At 36.5% G+C, this 6,061-nt stretch overlaps 1 pseudogene; it reads left to right on the forward strand.

Annotated features, from left to right (window-relative positions):
* Nucleotides 1-1,668: 1,668 nt before the first annotated feature.
* On the forward strand, nt 1,669-5,635 carry LOC149142695 (phospho-2-dehydro-3-deoxyheptonate aldolase 2, chloroplastic-like; annotated as a pseudogene).
* The last annotated feature ends 426 nt before the right edge of the window (nt 5,636-6,061 follow it).

Raw genomic sequence — 6,061 nt, forward strand, 5'->3', positions numbered from 1 at the left:
ATTGAATTCATCACCTTTAACAAGAGAGACTATATAATATATTCTAGGTGTAATTGAAATAGGCTTGATCATATGAAAGCATAGAAAAAGCCTCATATTAGGCACTTCCAACAAGATCCTGATTGAACACTGACCTTTTGTTATGTTTGAAAGTGAAATGAAGATAACATTTGATTGAGAGAACTAGTTGTCTTCTCAGGATATACCACATTCACCAAATTCAACCCTAACAAGATAAATGTATATTCACCTCTAACCTTTGGCTCTAAAAAATCAAATAAAGATCCATTGAAACCATCAAATTATAATGTTCAGCTGTCAAATTCTCAATCTTCTTTTATCCATGACAATAAGTTTAACAAATAGTCCTCCCTTTTTTTTTAATTTTTTTTCCATAATTTGAACACCTATGACAGTCTATGCATATGTACAAGAAATCTGTAGCTTTGTTGGTTTCTTAAATTCCATCACAATATGGTTTATCAAATTAGAAGGAATTGACACATTCATATCCTTCAAATAAAGAATATTAAAATCAAAAAATATATGATGTGGGTCATTTCAAACCTTAAAGTCACCATCTCTATGCCATAAAAAGGTGTAGTTTTGGAGATCTCAAGGAAGCAACAACTTAAATGAGGTTGATGATGGAATTTACATCATCGCTAATTGAGTCAATTCATATCTACTGGAAGCAAAAACATATATCTAAGAAGGGCTTGCTATTGAGAAACAAAAGCCCAAAACTATTCTAAGACAATATCTATGTCTTAGCGCTAGCCACAACAATGCAAAGATTGCTTTTCAAGAGCCAACTCATCACTATGAATGCATATTTGTTGATACTATACCTTCATGTATGGAGGCTTTCATTTACTTCATTACCTGTTTCTTATTACATTTTGGAAAGCATGAATCCATGCTCCATTCATGATTGGTGGTAGGAATGTTAGCTGATAGCTAGGTAAAATTTTCCTGCAAGGCATTTAGCTGATTCCTCAGTACAATTTTCAAGGTATTTTGAATGAAGTTTAGGCCCAAATTTATTCAAACTAAATATTAGTATGATTTCAACTATGGAAAAAGGATGTTTTCAAGTTGCTTATTTGAAGACATAAAAAAATCAATGTTTCTTGATAATCAGGGCAGCAAGACCTTTTCTTATTAATTCATTATTTTACCTAGTGTTTTTTCATAGCAGATGGATCAAATATGTCATATAATATTTTTATAATTGCTAAGGAATATACTTTCATTCATTGCATTTGGATGCTAATATTTTGTATTCTTGATCCAAAATGGATTTTGGATAGACTCCTAAGTCTAAGTGTTCCTCACAGAGGAAAAATGAAAGTCCTAGGAAGTTCCTAGAATTAGCCCCATTACAAAGATTGTCTTATTCTAAATCTACTGCAACCTGAATGGGAAAAAAATGGACTTAGGATGCAAAAGTTGTGGTAGAAAGAAGACGCCCTTGCTTATTTGGAAAAAGAGGCAAATCTTCAAAAAAATGGCCTAAAAGGCTTTATGAAGAAAATCGCATCGGAGGAGATCCAAGGCGTACTTAAGAAGAAAGGGGAAGCACCCTCGATCACCGATCCTCGACATATCCGGTCAGAGGTGAGCATACGCATATAATATGAGCAAAATACCCGGGTCGATGCGACAATGCGATTACCGATTGGCGGATTAGCATCGACGAGGGCATGGAACATAACGAAAGGACCAAGCCGATGCGATATTGCGATCGCTGATATCGGCAGATTGCAATCGGTGATGCCATATGGTAATACCTTGGGCCCATGTGATACGCGATTGCGATCAATCGCATTGCAATATCACATCAAAGTCATACGACAGAGCAGGGCCACACATATATATGCTCCAATGCGATGAAATTGGACCTAAAAAGGTTATGGATTCTGCTGCATAGGTATTTAAAGTCCACCATAAAGCCCTTCGTTGGGTTTTCAAAGGTTTAAATGTATTTTTCAAATACAAAGGGAAAGCCATGGAATGGGAATTTGCAACATGTGATAGCGATTTAAAAGGTGAACCCGATGGAAAATAAGGTGGGATTCTATAATTTTTTAAATCTGAAAATTTGGATTTTTCTGTGTATTAATGTTTTTCTGTGTAAAAACTGAAATACAAAGGAACGATACCTGAAGTGATATTACGGACCCGAAGGGAAATTCTAATCCCGATTTCATTGATTTTGAGTTCAGTAAAGGCGGATTTCAGGCCGGAATCAAGCGGTAAATGGTTTTGGGCTTACTCTACCTGATCCCATAGACTGGTCGACACATGGCTAGCGGAGGAGAGAGGAAAACTGGCTTTTTGGGTGGGTAGCCTTCGTACTCCTAAGCCACCCGAAATTGCATGATGACTGTTGGATCTAAGAACACCTAGATCGATGGCGGAGATTACGACAGCTGCCAAAGGCAGACTTGATATGGTTAGATTTAAGGGATTTTCCAGTCCGATAAAAGGCATTTATGCAGATTTTTCAGCATTTTCGGTGTATTTCTCTATGTAAATAGAGAAATGATATCTTTGGGATTTTAACACATTAGTGGCCTTTTCCATTGCAAAACAGGTGGCCACCATTCCTTGGGACGTTAATAATGATTGTTAAACACTCCAGAAGGAAGATGAAGGGACAACGACCGAGAGCCAGAGAGCTCGAGAGCTAAAATGAACAGACGAGCGTCGATAGGCCTAAAAGTTGTTCAATGACAGAGACAGAGGGGTTTTTGAGTTTGAGATCACGATTGAGAGGCATAAGCAGGCAGTGCAGAGAGCTGAAGGGGCGAGAAAGCTTGAGAGCGTGATTGATAGGTAGCAAAGTTGCAAAAAGGTCGCTGGAAGGTTGTCGAGGATCGCTTGGAGGTCAAGCAGATCATAGAGGCACACAGAGGCCGAGAGAGAGAGCTCAAGATAGCCAGAGCCGAAGAGCCAAAGCTAGAGCCAGAGACTAGAGCAAGAAAGCCAAGAACTTCAGAGCCATGGGCTAAAATGGTGTCTAGACCCATTGTTTCTGTGTAAAATAGTGGAGTTGAGCTATGAGCTTGTAAAAAAAATACCTTGCCATAATCCCAGAGAGCCTAGTCGAGTTGACTAGAGCTCAAGGAGATGTAGCCCAAGGGTTTTGGGTGAACTCCAAATTAATATTCTTGTTCTATGTGTGTTTTATTGTTGCATTGTATCTGTTGTTTTTAATTGCGCTATTTGCTTTATATAAGTTTAAGAAAATTAATTTACAGCACCTGAACAATTTAAAACAAACATAAGCATACACTTATATTGTCAAGCACACATTTAATTCCGCATTGGTTAATCAATAAGACTTGGGAATATTTAAAGCTTTGGAAGTGGGAGAGGCTCTTGTAAGTTAGACAAGGAGCCTAAGTGCCCCATTTTCAGATCAATTCTCAAGCTTGTCTTGGAGTGTCCTTTGCTTTGATCATTTCAAGAGGGATATTGGACATTTGTTCCTTGTGAACTTGTCCGCTTAGCTGGTGGTTTTATGGCTTATTACAACTATTATTATGCAACACAACCATATGAAATGTTCTTGTAAGAAGTAAACAATAAGGTATGCAATGGAATCACAACCTTAAAGTACCTTTTCCATATATCTACTCTGTCAGAGTTCTTTTTCATGGTATTTTCCCTCTTGCTGCAAGAACTAAAATTTGGAGAATGGAAAAATGGATATTCTGCAAAGTAGTGGTTCATAGGAACTTGACTGTTGTTTTATATGAAGTGAAATTTTTACATCAATTGAGTTTAGGAGATGTCGATTTGGCATCTATTTAATTAGAAATGTGGTGGTTTATCTATGGAGGAGCATCTACAAGACTCTCGAAGTTGTGTGACAACAAACATGGAAAAGGAAAGCATAAAGAACCAAAGACTATAATTGGGATTCTGTGAGAGACATCCAAGAAAGCCTTGGTTTAAATTTAGAAATATCTTAAACAAGTGAGATCCAGGAAACTAATTGGGAGCCTAACCAGTCCCAAATCAAGACAAATACAATGTTACTTGCAGAAGGTTCAAATTGTGGAATAAAACACACAACAACATGGAATAGTGATTTGATCTCATTGCAAGGAGAAACTTATGGTTGGTGAGGAAAATAGTATAAATTTCCCCATAATGTAATATTTTACTTGTGTTGTGACTTTCATGGTGGTTCTAACTTTGAGATTTAAATGCATATATGCCATTGTGAAAAACTAGTGTATTAATGGAAAACTATTGCTTGTTTTGTAGGATGGATGGTATTTTTTATTTTTGATAGGTAAATGGTCATCTTGTTTTCTTTTTCACAGTGAGTTATGTTGTCAACCTAGATGCCACAACTGAGGGTATCTATTCTATCAAATTTCTCACTACATGAACTTCTTTGTATCCACCGATTCCTATAAAACCATGAGTTATTTGTCACTAGAACTTGCATCCAGCATTGGTCATAGGAACCAAATTTTTTTCTTCCCTAAAGAGTTGAGTTTGGTTAACTGTCATGGTAAGTGAACCAACTTACCAATTAGATCAATGGAGAAATGGAAATTGGTGGGTGATCATCCATAATGAAAAACTCTTTTAATTTTGTCATATGTTGATTTGATTATCAATAGTTTTGTGAACAACTAGCATAGTGAAGTTGACTCTATGAAGAGTGTTCTTTTAGTTTTTTCGGAGTATATTGCCAATTTCTTGGAGGCATTGAAAGTGAATGAAGCATGAACAAACCACTATGTTTTCAAGGAATCATGGACAATTTGCAATGTTCAAGAAGAGTTTTCTTTGGTGCAAGGTTGAATTTGCAGTGGTAATAGAGGCTTATCTAACAATGATTTTTCTTCTGTCTAAGGTGGGGTAAATGGTTGGGAAGTTTGCTAAACCCAGATCAGATGATTTTGAAACTATGGATGGTGTGAAACTACCAAGTTACAGAGGAGATAATATTAATGGTGATACTTTCAACCTGAAAGCTCAGCAGCTAGATCCTCAAAGGATGGTTCGTGATTTTTGCCAAGCTGTTGCAACCCTCAACCTTATTTGGGTGTTTGCAATAGGAGGTTATGCAACAATGCAACATGTTATTCAGTGGAATTTGGATTTCACCTCTAACAATGAGCAAGGGGAGAAGTAAGCTTTTCACCAGGCCTTGCAAAAGCTTTCGAAATTCATTTATAATTTTTCATTCTCATTTTTTTATAAAGCATTACAAATATTTTTTGAATTCATCTATATATTCTTGTTCTATCTTCTTGATAATGTGTATGTGTTTCAGGTATATATGGAGCTTTCCCATCGTGTTGATGAAGCTCTTGGATTCATGTTTTCCTGTGGCCTTATAGTTGACCATCCCGTTATGAATTCCACTGAATTCTAGACATCCCATGAATGCTTGCTACTCCCATATGAGCAAGCAATGACTGGGGAAGATTCCACTTCTAGACTATGGTATGATTTCTCTGCTCATATATTGTGGGTTGGTGAATGCACCAGGCAGCCTGATGGTGCACATATTGAGTTCTTGAGAGGTGTCTCTAATCCTTTGGGTCTCAAGGTACCAAAATTTCAATGCCCGTACATTTTCTTGTTTGTTCAGTTATGGTAAACATTAAGGTTTATTGCTTCGAAACTAGAAGAAACAGAAAGCACCTTCTGGGATGAAGACATGTCCATTTGATGATATCTGGGTAAGTCATGCTTAATCTTTCAATAAATATGAAGGATTTCCCAACAATTATTAATTTTTCCAGTGACATGTTAACCAATAAATATTAGATTTGGAAACTAGCCTTACATATAATTGTTTTCACATACTGCCCCTTGATGTTAACACTGTAAACATAGCCACATTTTTAACAAATGAAGTTGCAACCACTACATTATACTGAGGGATTTCATCTTATTTGTTGCTTTATATTTTTTAAATTGCCTTCTTGCTAAAGTTGGATGAACCTTTTGGGGATTAGTTTAGTCTATACTTGCTACACAAAACATATGACAATCTTTCTTTATTGGATTTTCATGGCCGTGT

Source organism: Pinus tabuliformis, chromosome X, assembly GCF_031772625.1.
Source record: "Pinus tabuliformis cultivar Carrire ecotype Pingquan chromosome X, CPIR1, whole genome shotgun sequence".
Classification (NCBI taxonomy): Eukaryota; Viridiplantae; Streptophyta; class Pinopsida; order Pinales; family Pinaceae; genus Pinus; species Pinus tabuliformis.